This window comes from Galeopterus variegatus, unplaced genomic scaffold, assembly GCF_000696425.1.
Source record: "Galeopterus variegatus unplaced genomic scaffold, G_variegatus-3.0.2 Scaffold86, whole genome shotgun sequence".
Taxonomy (NCBI): domain Eukaryota; kingdom Metazoa; phylum Chordata; class Mammalia; order Dermoptera; family Cynocephalidae; genus Galeopterus; species Galeopterus variegatus.
This window is the reverse complement of record NW_007726197.1, coordinates 687,283-702,591: the sequence shown is the minus strand read 5'-3', so window position 1 is coordinate 702,591 and position 15,309 is coordinate 687,283.

Below are 15,309 nucleotides of genomic sequence, written 5' to 3'. Positions count from 1 at the left end.
AAAGACCCCAGGCTGGCAACGGGTGACCCAGGTTCCAGTCCTGGCTCTGTGACTTTGGGTGAGTCACCTTCCCTCTCTGACCTGTTTCTCAAAAGTCCCTTCTAGCTCAGATATTTCATCATCTTCCCTTGCTTATGATTCTTCCCCCCAAGTCCTGCAGCTCCTCCTCAGACTCTTCTGCCACTGTCTTCTCCCTCATCCCCCACCCCACCCCAGTGTCCTTGTAAAAGGCTCCCAGATCTAGAAATAAGTTAAATCTTCCTTTGAGAGAGGGAGAGAAGGCAGACAGCCCCTCAGCCTCTCAGTTTCCATCTCCCCTGCAGCGATGCTTCTCAGGGTTCAGTAGATGGACCCAGACCACCAATTTAGCAAATGCCAGGCCCCTGGGAACAGGAGTCTAAAAACAGCTAAGGGGCAGACACTGGGGAGGTCAGAAGCTTCCGAGTGGTCTGAACTGTAGGACGGTGGTGGGTTTAGCTCTGGCTGCCCAGGCGACTGTTTCCTGACCTTGCTGCTCAGAGATCTGACTCTGTCCCTGCCCCAGTCCTTGCCCCAGAGGGTGGGGATGGGGCCAAACCACGCTGTTGGGCCCCAGGAGAGGAAGTGAGGCCCTGGGAACTGGAGCCTCCCAACATTGTGAGGCATTTAACACAGTAAATCCTTTCTGGATTCAGGGAACAGAATAACCAGGATTGGCTAGATAATTTTAGGGACCCAGTGCAAAATGAAAATGGAGGGCCCCTTCTTCAAAAAGTATCAAGAGTTTCCAGAAGGCAAAGATAAGGCATTAAAGCGAGCGTGGAGCTCTTTGACGTGGAGCCTTTCTGAACACAGGGCCCTGCGTGCACGACAGCACGTCCATGAAGCCAGCCCTGCCAAACTGACCATTCCTTAAGCACCTACTATGTGCCAAACACTTTACGTGCACTACCTTATTTAGTACTCAAACAAACCTACAAAGGAAGAAGGATTAGGTTCTCCCTATGGATAAAGAAATTTACAGAAGGTAAACCACTTGCCCAAGCTCATATATGCTAGTGAGTGGCACCTGAATCCAGATTCTTCTGATGTCAGAGCCTTTCTTCTTCTCTTGAGTGGTGCCACCTCTGATCCACAGAGTGTCTGGGGGGGCTGCCAGAGAGTATGGCACCCGAATACAAGCACTCTGAGGTGGTGGCAGAATTTGACCTGCCCTGTGCTGGGTGCTGGCATTGGGAGGGGACCCGAGACCTTGCTCGAACATTGAGGCATCACAAAAAAAACACACATGCTCTGGACTCAGACAGATCTGGATTTGTGTTCAGCTCTGTCTCACACTAAGTGACTTGGAAAGTCACTTAACCTCATTGATCCTCAGTTTCCACATCTGTAAAATGGGATAACAATATGAACTTCATGTTATCATGAGGATTCGCTGTGATCTGGTATATAAAATGCCTGACACATAATAGGTGCCCAGTAAAGTCAGTTCTCAGGAAAACACGTGGCCGCCCTTCCCGCTCTCCCCCACAAGCCCCGATCCCCACCTGCTCTCAGCTGCGCTTCGAAGCAGCCCAAACTCACTCCATCTCTAGGGCTTCTCTCCTCCGGGCCCATCTGGTGAGGGAGATTTCCTCAGTTGTCTCTCCCTTAAATAACTTGCGGGTCCTTTGAGTTTCAAGGTTTGTTGCTAATCACGTCAGTGAGAAATAAATTAAAATGGCAACTGTGGGGAAATCACCAAGTTTCAGGATTATTACAAAGTCACCACCATGGCCTGACTCCCTGCTGAGGTGGCAGCTGCTAGCCCTGGTACAAAGGCAGTGCCCACTTCTGTTCCTCAGCTAGGGTCTCACCCAAGTCTCCCTTTCCTCCTCCCCAACCCCTTCCAGGGAGAAGCAGGCTGACCCTTCTTGCAGGAAGGCCTCCTTCGCCTGGACTCCTCCCACTGGGGTACCTGGGCAGGACTGGGAGTCTTCTTGTCTCAAGGGGGTGGTTTGGGTTTCTGACAACTCCTGGCTGAGGTCCCTCATCTACTTGGCTTCACCACTCTCAGGGACTGCCCCTTGGGACAAAGTCCCCTTCCAGTCCCTCCCAGCCCATGCCAGGAAGAGGAAGTCAACAGTTGGGTAGGGGATAGGTAAGGCTTGAGAAATCCCCTGGTGCCCAAGAATAGAGAGCAAATGGTTCCTCCCCCTCCCCCAGAGCCCAGGCACCTGCAGCTCCAGGTTGCCTGGGGTGCCATCTGCCCCTTGTCCTCTCTCCAGGAGTAAACATTGGATCAGGTTCAGTTACCAGCTGTTTAATTAAGAGTGAAGTCAGTTGTGGGTTCATGAATGGCTGGGATCCTGGGTAAGAAATGCTGAAAGACAGCGTTGCCCTGGAGGACCATGGGCAAGCACCCAGGGGCAAACAGCAGGGCAGGCCCGGGGAAGCACAGACTCCAGGTGACAAGTCCCTTCCTTCCTATGGCCACCCCAGGCACTGCCAGACACCAACCTGTGAGGCTGGGCTGGACTCCTGGAGTTGCCAGACCCCTGGAATGGGTCTTCCTTGCCAGGCTGTTTGGCACAGTGGTCTAATTTGGAAACAGCTTGGTATATTCAGGTATAGTACCTGGCCACACACGTTCAATCAGGTAGACTTACCACCACTGCCTGGCCACTCAGGTGCATTTTCACCTGGTAGTAACTGACACATTCACATGCATTTTGATCGGACACACCTTTCATTCTGGTGAGAGCCCCTGGACTTAGCTGACCATTCAGGTGTGTCTGAGCTGAGCTGGCCTGGGATCTGCTCATAACTCAGTCAGTTTATATTCCTGGGAGGCCATGGACACCCAAACCATTCTGGTCACAGGACTCACTCCATAGAGAAGGGGATTGTGAATATAACCCCCACCTCTTCTTCACTCCTCCAGATGTGGCCTCCACCCTGTGCCTATCCAGACTACTCCCTGTTCCTGACCCCTGCTGACCCCTCCCTGTTCTGCCAGGCCCCACTCCCATCCCTTAGGCCACACCTGGCAGCTCTGGGGCCCCAGCCCTGCCCAGGCTACAGGAAAAGAGGAAGTTGGTCTGGGAGACAACCAGGGATATTAGCTGTGACTCCAGGGAACAATGGTCCCCAGGGCTGGGTTTGCTTGGTGTGGTGGCAAAGGACTCCCTGCTGGTCGCAGCAGACATGAGCTGGGCCCAGGAACTTCTCCAGGCTGAAGTGGGGGTGTGACAGCTGCTTTCCCTCCACCCAGACACATGCCCCAAGCCTGGCCAAAGGCTGCTCTTGACTGAGGTTTTGATTGAGGGCTAAGAAGAGCACAGCCTGTCCAGGCATTTCTCTGGGCTGTGCTAACCCTAGAGGATGACACTGTGAGTCACCACCGCAAGGCTGTCTCCCCCCCCACCTCCCCAGATTGGGGGGCAGGGAGAACTGGGGCCAGAAATCACAGTGTAGGACTGGGACCAACCAGAGCCAGAATAATCACCAGGGGAGAGGGACAGAGGCTGGAGGGATTTCTGTGCATTTTTCAGATTGTCAGCAGAGCCAGTTCCCTGGGCTTTAGCTGGATGCTGGTCACCAATCCAGCAGCTCAGTTTTAACATAAAATACTATGCAAATATATGCCAAACAGCACCCACATCTCTCGATGCCCGGGCTTCAGAGGCTCTGGTCTCTGGGTCTCCCCATCCCTGTCCGCAGGACACTCTCCTTCTTGCCTGCACTGAATGATTTTCTCTGTGTCTCTGTCCTTCCCTATCAGGATCCAGCTGCTGGAGCGGAACACAGAGCATCATATCATCCAGGCCCAAGCTCAGGCCAGGAGACCTGAGATCTCTGAGGTAGGGGTTAGGGCTGGCAGGTGCTCCCCTCTGTGCGCCCAGGCAGCTGTCCCCTCTCCACTCTCTTCCTGCTACCATCCTCAGTCTGGCCCAAGCAGCAGTAGTTGGGTAGGAGTTAGAAGCCCAGGAGCATCTTCTCTATCTTCCAGCTAGCCATCACGGTTGGCTGGAGACACGTGGGTATCCACGGCAGGCTAATTAGTTGGCACCTCTTCATCAGGACGCCTTTTAAATATTTGTTTAAAATAGGTTTAGAAGAGAGGCCAAGGGCCCTGTGGGGGTGGGCAGAGGACTGCTAGGGCTGGCTTTGGTCCATTCCTCTTACCTCCCCAATCTGGTTCGTGTTCCCCACTCAGCAAAGCAAAGGCCCTGCTGTTTAGCCAGCCCTACAGCCTGGGCACTAGGGTCTCAATAGGGAGGGGACTCACCTATACCCTAAGAGGCTGGTCAAATCATTTCTCCTACCACACATCTGGTTGCATTTCTAGGGATGTTCCATGCCCCTGCCAGCTGGCCCACCCCTTACTCCAGTTCTGGCTACAAGGGCCTCTGGGGTCCATCCTGTCTAGCCCCCTGACAGCCCCCTCAGCACCCATCCTGTCAGCACCTGTCTGGTTCCAAAATAATAGAGTCTATGCATGTGTGGTGTTGGTGGGGGGGGGGAAAGGGTCTCAGATATTCTCAAACCTGGAGAAAGAAACTCATAACCCCCACTTTCTAGGCCCTCACCTCCTAAAGCCCAACCTGAGAATCTCCTGCAGAAGCCAGGGGGGCCCTTTGCTCGCGTTTGGAGCAAAGGAAGAAGGTGGGGTTCCCTCTTCTCATCCCACGTCCTTTCGTGTCCTTTCTCCAGGTCTTCCCAAATCTCCTACCAAGGTCGTGAGGGCCCTGGGGCTCACAATCCACACCTCTCTAGTTTCCCAGGCCCTGCTCAGAGGAAGGCCTTGCCTTTGCTTGGTCCCCCCTGCTGCGTCCCTATCCTCCCCAAGAGGGGCGGGTGTGTGCCTCCATGAGATTGGGATTTTGTTTATTATGGAGCAGGAACTTGGCAATGAGGCAGCTCCCAGCAGGGAATGCAGTGTCTCTCGGTACCCTGGATAATGAAACAGTGCGGAGACAGCTGACACAGGCAGGCTCTGTAATTTATGGGTGCATAATTGCTGTGGAGGCTATTGCTTCTAATGTGATCAAGAGCAAAGGCCTTTTTTTTTCAGCCTGTCCGACTAGGGAAATGGAGTTCTGATCTCTCTCCTGTGTTCCACCCAGCCTGGCCATACTACTCAGGGGCACCAGCAGGGTGATCTGAATGGGCTTTATTCCAGAGTGACTGTTTAGAGCAGGGCCCTGAGCCACTCAGTGCCTGGGAGATGCAGAGAGGAAGTTCGAGGTGTCCCAATTGCACCTCAGACTAACCTCCCGTAAGCACCTGTCACAGTGTGTGACCACATTCGGCATACATGTCTTGCCTACTGGACCAGTGGCTCTTAGCCTGTTCTGGATTATAGAACCTTCTCAGAATCTCACAAAAGCTCCTCTATCTCTTTCAAAAAGAACAAAAGCTAATAAACTGTTCTCTTACTATGTTCCAAGAACTATGTTAAGTTATACATATACTTATCCCATCTAACCCTCACCATGACCCTATGGGAAAGGTGCCATATTGTTCCCATTCTACAGATTAGGAAATTGAGGTACAGAGTGGTGAATAATTTGCCCATATCGCACAGATGGAACTTGGATCCAGCAGATTGATTCCACTTGAACATGTTAATTTGCAGAGACTCTTAGAAACAGTCTCTCACTCTCTATCTGTCTCTCTCACATACCGCCCCCCCCACACACACACACACATTACAGTCAATGTTGGCACAGAGTGTTATGGCTTTTCGGACTCCATGAAGCCCTGCATGGACCCTCTCCAGCTGCTCAGGGGTATAAAACTCCCGGGTCAGGAGGCCTGAGCCCAGACTGCGAGACACCTGAGGGCAAGAACTGTGGCTGTCATCTTGACCACTGAATAAATGGCACTCCATTCGTGTTTGTGGAAGGAAGGAAAAGGAGAAAGTGAGGGAGAGAGGGAGGCAGGGAGGGAGGGCATGACCCCTGCCTTCAGGAACTTCAGAGTCGAATTAGTTGGACAATCTATACAAAGTAAAAGAAGACTTTACAATAACAGTCCAAAGAAGAGAAGAGCTGCCACCAGTCCAAGCAGGATCCATCGTGCTAACTGGATAAAACACGTGGATGCTTGCCGCGGGAGGTCAGAGGACAGAGCACTGCTGGTCCTGCACGGATCAGGGCTGGTGGGAGTACTAGTTAGGTGACCGAGGTGGCAGGCTGGGAGCCCTTCAGGAAGAAGTCATTGAGGGTGTACATGGTGTTCCTGACATCGGCGGCTTTGTTTGCTTTGTCTGCAGGGCGGGGCGGGTAGGAGACAGGGGCTGGGAGGCTGGCACAGTCCTCAGGCTCCTGCTTCCTTTCAGCGCAGCCACCCAGCTCAGCAGTCACCAACCCTCACTCTCGGCCACCATATTCACGTTTCTGCCCTGCTCCCACCTCCGGAACTGCTCTTGTTAAGGTCACCAATCCAGGGTGACTAACCATTTTGGTTTGCCAAGGACTTTCAATGCTAGAACTGAGAGTCCCAGGCAAACCAGGAAAGTTGGTCACCCTACCAATGGCTTTCTAGTCTCCAAATTCAGTGATGTCTTTCAGTCCTTAACCATCTTGACCTCCAGGCTCCTCCTGATTCCACTTTCTTTCTTGGTATCCTTTCTTCTCCTGGCTCCTGTCCTAACTTCTGGTCTACTCATTCTCCTCTGTTAGCTCTGCCCCCTCTGCCAATTCAGTTCTGCCACTTTGGCCCTCTAGACACTAGTGAGCACCTGTTATGTACTAGGTACTTTGGACACAAAGGCCAAAGATGTGGTCTGTGGCCTCAGGAAGCTCATGCCCAGTAAAGGAGACAGACATGCCGATGAATGAGCTGGAAGAGACCCATAGCTCCTGAAAACAAATGGGAAACGTGCATGTGTTTTTGATTCTGGGGAGAAGGTTCCTTAGCTTTCATCAGATTCTGAAGGCAGGTTTGCAGACGCAAGGGCCCACCGTTGGGAGCTATTGGAAGCAACTGGGCAGAGGAGCCCATTGTCAGATTTTTGTTTTTAATTAAGATCTCTCTGGTGGCTGACTGAAGGGAGGGCTGTGGGGCATAGAAGTCAGAGTCCAGTAAAAGCCTCAGCCTTGGGCCGAGCCCGTGGCGCACTCAGGAGAGTGCAGCACTGGGAGCGCAGCAGCGCTCCCGCCGCGGGTTCGGATCCTGTATAGGGATGGCCGGTGCGCTCACTGGCTGAGCGTGGTGCAGCCGGTCTCAAAAAAAAAAAAAAAGCCTCAGCCTTTCCCTTGGCCCTGAACAAAGTCTCTTCAAGGCAGTCTGCCACTTCCATAGGCACCTGTCTCCAGACCCATCCAACAGGCCTCCTGGATATTTCTAAAAGTCTCCACCAAGATGATCCACTGGTCCCTCAAAGTCTACCTGGCCACAGCTGAAACCAGCATCTCTGCTTGGCACATGGTAGATACTGAGTAAATGTTTTCAAATCAAATTGGAACTCTATAATAAACTCATGAGCTAGATTTTAGGGTTTGGTTTAAGGCCTTTCTGGGGATGGATCAACTCTCTTTTACCCAGAAGTCTTCAAATTCTTAAGATTTCCTGAAAAGAAAATCTATAGCTCCTATCTTCATCTATTAGTTGAAAAGTAATTACATGCTCTGAGTACATACTATCATACAAGTAGGAGTTTTTGACCCCATTCCATAGGTGAGAAAACTGAGGCCCAGGGCTAAAAAATGGGCTTAGAAAGGCTTGGTGAGCCAGCTCTCTCTCTTCTCCCTGACCCTGCATGGGGATCCTCTCAGTGACCTACTCCAGCCAGTGCTGGCTGCATCCTCACCCCAATGACTGCTCCAGTCCTGCTGCTAAGGACCACTTGCCCATTTATTCCAGCTCTGTATGATGGTTTTGTTGCCATGGCAATACATCAACCTGAAGGGGGTATGTGTGTGTGGTAAGTTTGGGAGGCACTGCTGGATGCAGTGGTGGGGTTCTAATTGGTTTGATGGTTGCTAGGGTCAACAGGTCTGTGATTGGCAGACTCTGTTTATGTGCCCACCCTGTCCCAGAACCCTCTGGGGATGCAGCTGTTGCCCCATCTGAAGTCTGGAGTGGTCATGCATGGTGTGTGTGTATGTATGTGTGTACAAGCACAAGTGCACACTTGCCTGTACATTTAGCACAAATGTGAAGAGAGGATGTGACACTTGGAACAGTAATAAAGCAGAAAGTTCTCGGCTGTCTGCTGGAAGCATGCTGCAACCAGGGGAATGACATTTTTCTCCTAATCGTTCCCACTCCCCCAAATCACTGGAAAGCAATGGCCTGGGCTTAGCCAGAGGAGGAGTAAGAAGTGGCTCAGTCCAGCCAAGTCCTGCTGTCCCCACTGGCTCCTACACCCCCTCGGACGGGAGCGCCTCCGCGCTTCCCAAGCGGCGCACCATCCAGTGCGCCACCGGGCCGGCCCATATAGCTCCTATCTTCATCTATTAGTTGAAAAGTAATTACATGCTCTGAGTACATACTATCATACAAGTAGGAGTTTTTGACCCCATTCCATAGGTGAGAAAACTGAGGCCCAGGGCTAAAAAATGGGCTTAGAAAGGCTTGGTGAGCCAGCTCTCTCTCTTCTCCCTGACCCTGCATGGGGATCCTCTCAGTGACCTACTCCAGCCAGTGCTGGCTGCATCCTCACCCCAATGTCTGCTCCAGTCCTGCTGCTAAGGACCACTTGCCCATTTATTCCAGCTCTGTATGGTGGTTTTGTTGCCATGGCAATACATCAACCTGAAGGGGGTATGTGTGTGTGGTAAGTTTGGNTGGTTTTGTTGCCATGGCAATACATCAACCTGAAGGGGGTATGTGTGTGTGGTAAGTTTGGGAGGCACTGCTGGATGCAGTGGTGGGGTTCTAATTGGTTTGATGGTTGCTAGGGTCAACAGGTCTGTGATTGGCAGACTCTGTTTATGTGCCCACCCTGTCCCAGAACCCTCTGGGGATGCAGCTGTTGCCCCATCTGAAGTCTGGAGTGGTCATGCATGGTGTGTGTGTATGTATGTGTGTACAAGCACAAGTGCACACTTGCCTGTACATTTAGCACAAATGTGAAGAGAGGATGTGACACTTGGAACAGTAATAAAGCAGAAAGTTCTCGGCTGTCTGCTGGAAGCATGCTGCAACCAGGGGAATGACATTTTTCTCCTAATCGTTCCCACTCCCCCAAATCACTGGAAAGCAATGGCCTGGGCTTAGCCAGAGGAGGAGTAAGAAGTGGCTCAGTCCAGCCAAGTCCTGCTGTCCCCACTGGCTCCTACACCTCTAACCAGCTAGGCCACAGTGAGTCAGTCCATCCTCGGCTCCCTGCTGCCAATCTCCCTCCTCCCTGCCAAGGGCATACATGCTCTTGGGATGAGTTTCTCTGCTCTTACTTAGCTTCCCATTTCTCATGACTTCACTTGACTCCTAGAAACCTACGAAGGACCCTTCAGCAAAATACTAATGATCTCATACACATGCAGATTGTTTTACAGTTTACAAAGCACTTTCACATTCACGCATTTAATTCTTTCTTCCTATTCCCATTCTGCTGAAGAGGAAAACTGAGGTCCAGATAAATGAAACAACTCCTGCACCTTAGGGGCCTCCCAAATGCCCTTTCGGTGTTTTGGTGCTTCTGGAGTCTGTGCCTGCTTGAGTGTGCAGAGGGCCAGAGGGGTGGAAAGCCTGTAACAATGTGTGGAAGGGACATTCTCTGCTGGCTGAATGCTCCCTGTCTGGATGCTGCACCTCCCAGGGGAAAGTAGGGCGGGCTTGAACTTTGCTTTTTCAGATGCTATTCGAATGCGCTGCCCACACAGTCTGTGAAGGAGAGCTGTTTCCAGCTTCCCCACTCAGCCCTCAGGCACCCAGGGATGCCCGTCCTATCTGCAGAGCAGTGGCATGTCATTGGACGCAGGGAGGAGAGACAGGATCAGAGCGGGGAGTGGGCTGAGCTGCTGCTGGGGCGAGGGGGTTGGGGCGGGTTGTCATGCTGCTCAGGCCTGCCAGCATCACACGATTACATTGGTAAGGCAACCAGGACCTCCAGGGATGCCACAGACCCTTTAGGCTAGCAAAGGGGAAGGGGCTGCAGGGCCCACATGTGTGGGATCCCAGGAGCAGAGTGCCAAAGGAAATCCCCAGCTGACAGTCTCTTATCTGACCCTCTGCAAGGAGGGAGTTAATGGGCTGCAGAGAAGAGAAACAGCATTGATAGGGCGCCAAGTTTACATCTCATTGAAACCTCACGACATCCCCAAGAGAGACAAACTATTACCATCTCCACATGACAGACAGGAAATGAAGTCAGAGATGTGAGTGACTGCCCAAGGTCACATAGTCTATGTGGCTTTAGAGCTCCAGGTCTTGCTTGGTGGGCAGCAGGAAGTCTTTCCTTAGTGGAGGGCCCAAGTAGTTCTGCTTCTACTGAGCTGGGTTTGTTGAAAGGTGTATGGAAAGAAAATTGGCATGGGAGGGGGCAGGAGACACCAAAGGGTTTGGAGGGAATTTTTGGAAGGGCACATTGGGGGAGCAGAAAAATTAGGATGGCCTGAACAGCACACACATGTAGGCCACTGATGTGCACATCACACACACTCCCTATCCAGCTAGTAAGCTCTGCCCATGTGCCCACAGGTATTCTTATCTGGTTCTCCCTTCTCCCCGCCCATCTGCACATGCCCTTCCTTGGGACTGCCAAGGCTCCACATGCCATTCTCTGGGCTCCTTACAGATACCCATCTGCAGCCCATCCCCTTCCCAAACCCTGAGAAACAAGACAATGCCTTCAAAACTGAAGATTTCAGAGATTCTGAAACATGATCCCATGTCAGGGGTGATGTGACAGCCTCTGAACAGGTGGCTGGCCCTACATCATGTAAGCTGTCACCTCTCCTCTATGAGGTTGTCCCTGATTCTCTTGGGCAGATTTAAGGGCTTCCTCCTCTGCCCCAGCCCACGTTGCCTTGATATGTGACTGTTCCTCTGCACATCTCTCTCCCTCTGGACAGTGAGCTGCATGAGAATAGCAACTAAGACCTAAAATCATCCCTACGGCCCAAGGATCCAGTAGAGTCCTTGGCAAATAGTAGGTGCTCAATAAATGTTTGCTGAACAGAAAAACGATGGTAATCATATCTACTGTGTATGTCATGAGTCAAGCCCTGTGCTAGGCTTTTAGCATACATTATCCCTAATATGCACAAAACCACACAAGACTGATTTTAGTATCTTTGTTCTACAGATTGCAAAACTAGGTTAAGTCACTTGCCCAAGGTCACACAGCAATACAAGGAGGTGCTGGAAATCAAGGTGCACCTACGAATCTCCAAGGCCCCTCAGCCTATCACACCAGTGCTTCCAACCTTGACACCCTTCACCCCCTTATCTTCTAGAATCAAACAGGCACATAGTTCCGTGACTGCCTCCTGTCTCTCAGATCACTTCCCTCCCCTCTCCTCCTTGCTCCACTGCTCTAGTCTAAGCCTACACCATTTTCCTCTAGGATCAGCTTGCAAATTGGGATTCCCATCTCCAGATTTGCCCCCATCATCAATCCTCCACTCAGCTGCTGGAGGGATGGTCCTAAACCACAAACCTGGTGATATCTCTTTCTCAAATGCTCCATGTAGTCCTGGGTCTTCAGGATAGATTCCTCGCTCATTAGCCACAGGGTATACAGAAGGGTCTTCAGGTCCCAGCACCTGCCTCCTCTACAGTGTCCCCCAACTCTAAGCTCTGCCCTCATGGAACTGTGGGCCCCTATTCCCTCACCCCAGCACTTTGCACGTGGCATCACCCCTCCTGGAAAAACAGAAAAGCCCTTCCTCCCCTCCCTGTCCTCTCATTGGTAATCCTCAGCTTAAGCAGAGCAGCTCCTCCAGGGCAGCCACAGCGCTAACTCCACCCCATAGCATCCTGTTTACTCACCTGTCGCATTAGACCATGAGCTCCTAGAGGCTAGGGACTCTGTTTTATTAATCTTTTGTGCCCAGAGACCTGGCCATTATTTGTCATATAAGAGTTTACAAAATGTTTGCTGAGATCGCTTGACCTCATCTCCCCATCCCTTGAAACTGCCTTTGGCCTCATTCTCTCTAACCCTCTGGTAAACACAGTTCCTCAGCCATAGCCCTTCTCCCCTTCCCTCCCTGTCCTTTCTCTCTGGTCTCCAGTATTCTGGGATATGAAGCCAGGCAGGTTGCTTCCTCTCTCTAAAGCCTGGAGGCTCTAGATCCAGCCACTCTTTGTGCCCCTTCAACACTTGGCAGTTTCATTTTTATAAAGTGCTTGTGCCCAGGAAATCTGCATACCCTAGCAGCAAAAACAGAGGCAGCAGAGTTGGCAGGTCACTTTCGTACATGGGCCCAGTATCTTTCTCCTTTCTCCCATCTCCAGCTGATGGCGGGACCTCAGGCCGATGTCTTCCAGAAAGAAATTGCTCTAGTCCCAACAACACTCTCTCCCTAGGGAAAGGGTTCAGGTAGAAGCACACCCACAGTGTGGACCACCTCCTCCTCGGGAACCCTTCCCTGCCAGGGCCCTCAGACTGCAGAGGCCAAACCCACTGGCAGGGCAGAGCACACAGACCTCCTTGATTTGGTGACCATGGAGCTGAGGCCCACGTCCTTTCCTTACAGTCCTCAGGAGGAAGCAGGGCTGGGAGGGGTCCGGATAGGGGCACTGGGTCCCCACACCACCCCAGTTTTGCTTCGTTTTTTTGATCCCTGAAATCAAATGGTGTGAGTGGAATGGCCATTGGCCTGGGTTCTAATTGTGCCTCACCACTAACTCCTTGTGGGACCTTGGGCCAGTCCTATCTCTTTCTTGGGCCTCAGTTTCCCCTTCTGTTAAATGAGAGCTGAAGGGCCGGCCCAAGGCTCACTCGGGAGAGTGCGGTGCTGATAACAACAAGGCCACGGGTTCAGATCCTATATAGGGATGGCCGGTTGCTCACTGGCTGAGAGGTGGTGCTGACAACACCAAGCCAAGGGTTAAGATACCCTTACCAGTCATCTTTTAAAAAAAATAATAATAAATAAATAAGAGCTGAACTAGCATTGGCTATTCTGTAAAGCTTCTTGGAGATTCGCAGTTGGCTTATGTGGTTTAGTTCCAAAAGGACAAACTGAACTGCCCTTCACCAGGAGAAGTGGGAACGATGGCTGGTAGGAAGTGCTTCATTCCGGCTCTAGAGAGGCAGTGCTGACCAGGTGGGAACTTTGTCTGGAAAGGTAAGTGATAAGTCCCACCGGACAGGGTAGGAGGGCCGGAGGGCTACTGCTGTGGAGAAAATGACCAACAGAACCGATCCATGTATGTTAGCTCTTAGGTGCTGGGTGCTAGGGTCCGGAAGGCACTCAGAAGGTGAGAGAGCTACCCTTAGAGAAGGCACTCAGCCAGTCACCCCTGGTGCCCTGCCCCTGTCCTGGAACGATCTAGGGCCTCATCCCATAGTCAAGGCTTTCAGGGCCAGCGTAGGAACGAAACAGGAAGAGGCACTTGGACCCTGGTGCCCAGAGTGGGAGAAAGGGGTGGGCACCCGGGCAGAGGGAGCCCTGGGGATTGGCGGCGGCTGTGGGCAGGGCGGGAGGGACGGGGGAGGAGTCAACTTGTACACGTGAAAAACTCCGACCGGGGCCGGGCTTGTCCCCTCCTCCCCCCTCCTCCTCCTCTCGCCTNCCTTTCCGGAGCGGGGGAAGCAGCCCCGAGCCCGGGCAGGGACCCCCGCAGGGCGCAGGGCGGGAGCGGGCGCGCCCCGGCGCTCAGGACCCGCGCGGTGAGTCCGGCGGGCGGTGCGCCCGGGGAGGGAGGGGGCGTCGGAGGAGGGGACCCCGCGGCGCCCGCGCGGAGCAGAGGTGAGCCGAGCGGCTCTTAAAGGCGCCGTTCTGCTTTTGCCCTGGGGCGAGAGGTTGGAGGGCAGGACCGGAGCGCCGCGGGGAGATCGGAGATCACGAGGCGTGTCCGTTTGTGTGTTGGGGGCTGGGGATGCCCTGGAAGGGCCGCTCCCCAGTTCCAGGTGCTTAGGAGGGAGGGCTAGTTGTAGCCTCAGACCCCCGCCCCCGGGGAGTCTCCGTCGGGACTCACTTTGGCTCCCGGGCTCACGTCTGAACCCTGCAAAGCGAAGTTTTCCACCCAGTCGCGAACCAGGCGCCTTCTTAGCGCCCTTCCTTTGGGGAAGAGCAAGGGTCGGGAGTCTCCGGTGAGGAGAGGACCCGAGAGTGTGGGGCCAGCCAGGTCGCAGCCTTGGGGAGCTTTCTGGGCTCTGGTGAACTTCCCAGAGAGGCAGGCTGGGGGGTGAGAGGCCAGAGCCCTGGGCGGAACGTGGAAGGACACGTGAGGCCCCGCAGGTCCCAGCGTTGGGGGGTGTGCCGGAGGGGGGTGGCTCCGGGGAATGCTGCCTCTTCTCTTTCTGGCCACCCCGGAAGACCAAAGGGACATCCCCTCCATCCCCCCCCCCCCTATATGTAGCATAATACCTGATACAGGTCTGCACAGAAAGGCTTGTCCTCATATGCAGAGTTCTAAGACCCACAGGCCAATTGATCAACCAGAGATAAAAGTTGGCAAAGTAGGAGTCAGGAGGACACTCCGGTTGCATTTACACAGCTGCTGCAGAAGGGGCTTTTGTCGACACCTGCATTTTCCATGGTCTTTTCAAAGGCTAAAGAACTGGTGCTGCGGAGGAGCAAGATAGCGACGGGTCTGGAGCGGGCGTGCCAGAGGACAGAGCAAGCCTGAGAAGTGTGCGCTGTGCTGCCAGAGTACTATTTGCATTTCCAAGAGCAACAAAAAACAAATAAATCACTGATCAACTAATCTAAAATGTAAAAAAGCAACTACAGTCTCAAGATTTTAGGGCCGATGCAAAAGAAGATTCCTGAGAGCGCCCAAACCACACCGGGAGACTGAGCAGCCCAAGGCAACAAAGGCCAGGAAAGACGGCAGTAGCGACGCAGAGACGGAGAGGAAGGCACAGGACCGGCCCAGCTCTGGGAGCTTTGTGAGTGGCCCCCAGCCCAGCCCACTTGGGGGGCAAAGGCCCGCCCGGTCCCCACTTACCACACCAGGCTAGGCGCCTTCATCAGTGCTGCCTCCATTTTCTCCGGGGGGGGCAGAGCCGGGTGGCTCAGATTGGGCAAGCCAGCCATCTCGGAGCCGGCTGGCTCAGATTGGGCAAGCCAGCCATCTTCGCTTGGCGCGGCTCCTCACTGAGCCATGCCACATGTGTGCCTCAGCACAGGGAAGGGCAGGGAAGAGGATCCCGGCCAGACTGTCACTCCACCACACCTGGGGCTTCGGCCCCAGGTAAACTCTCTGCTTCCGGGAGGCAGA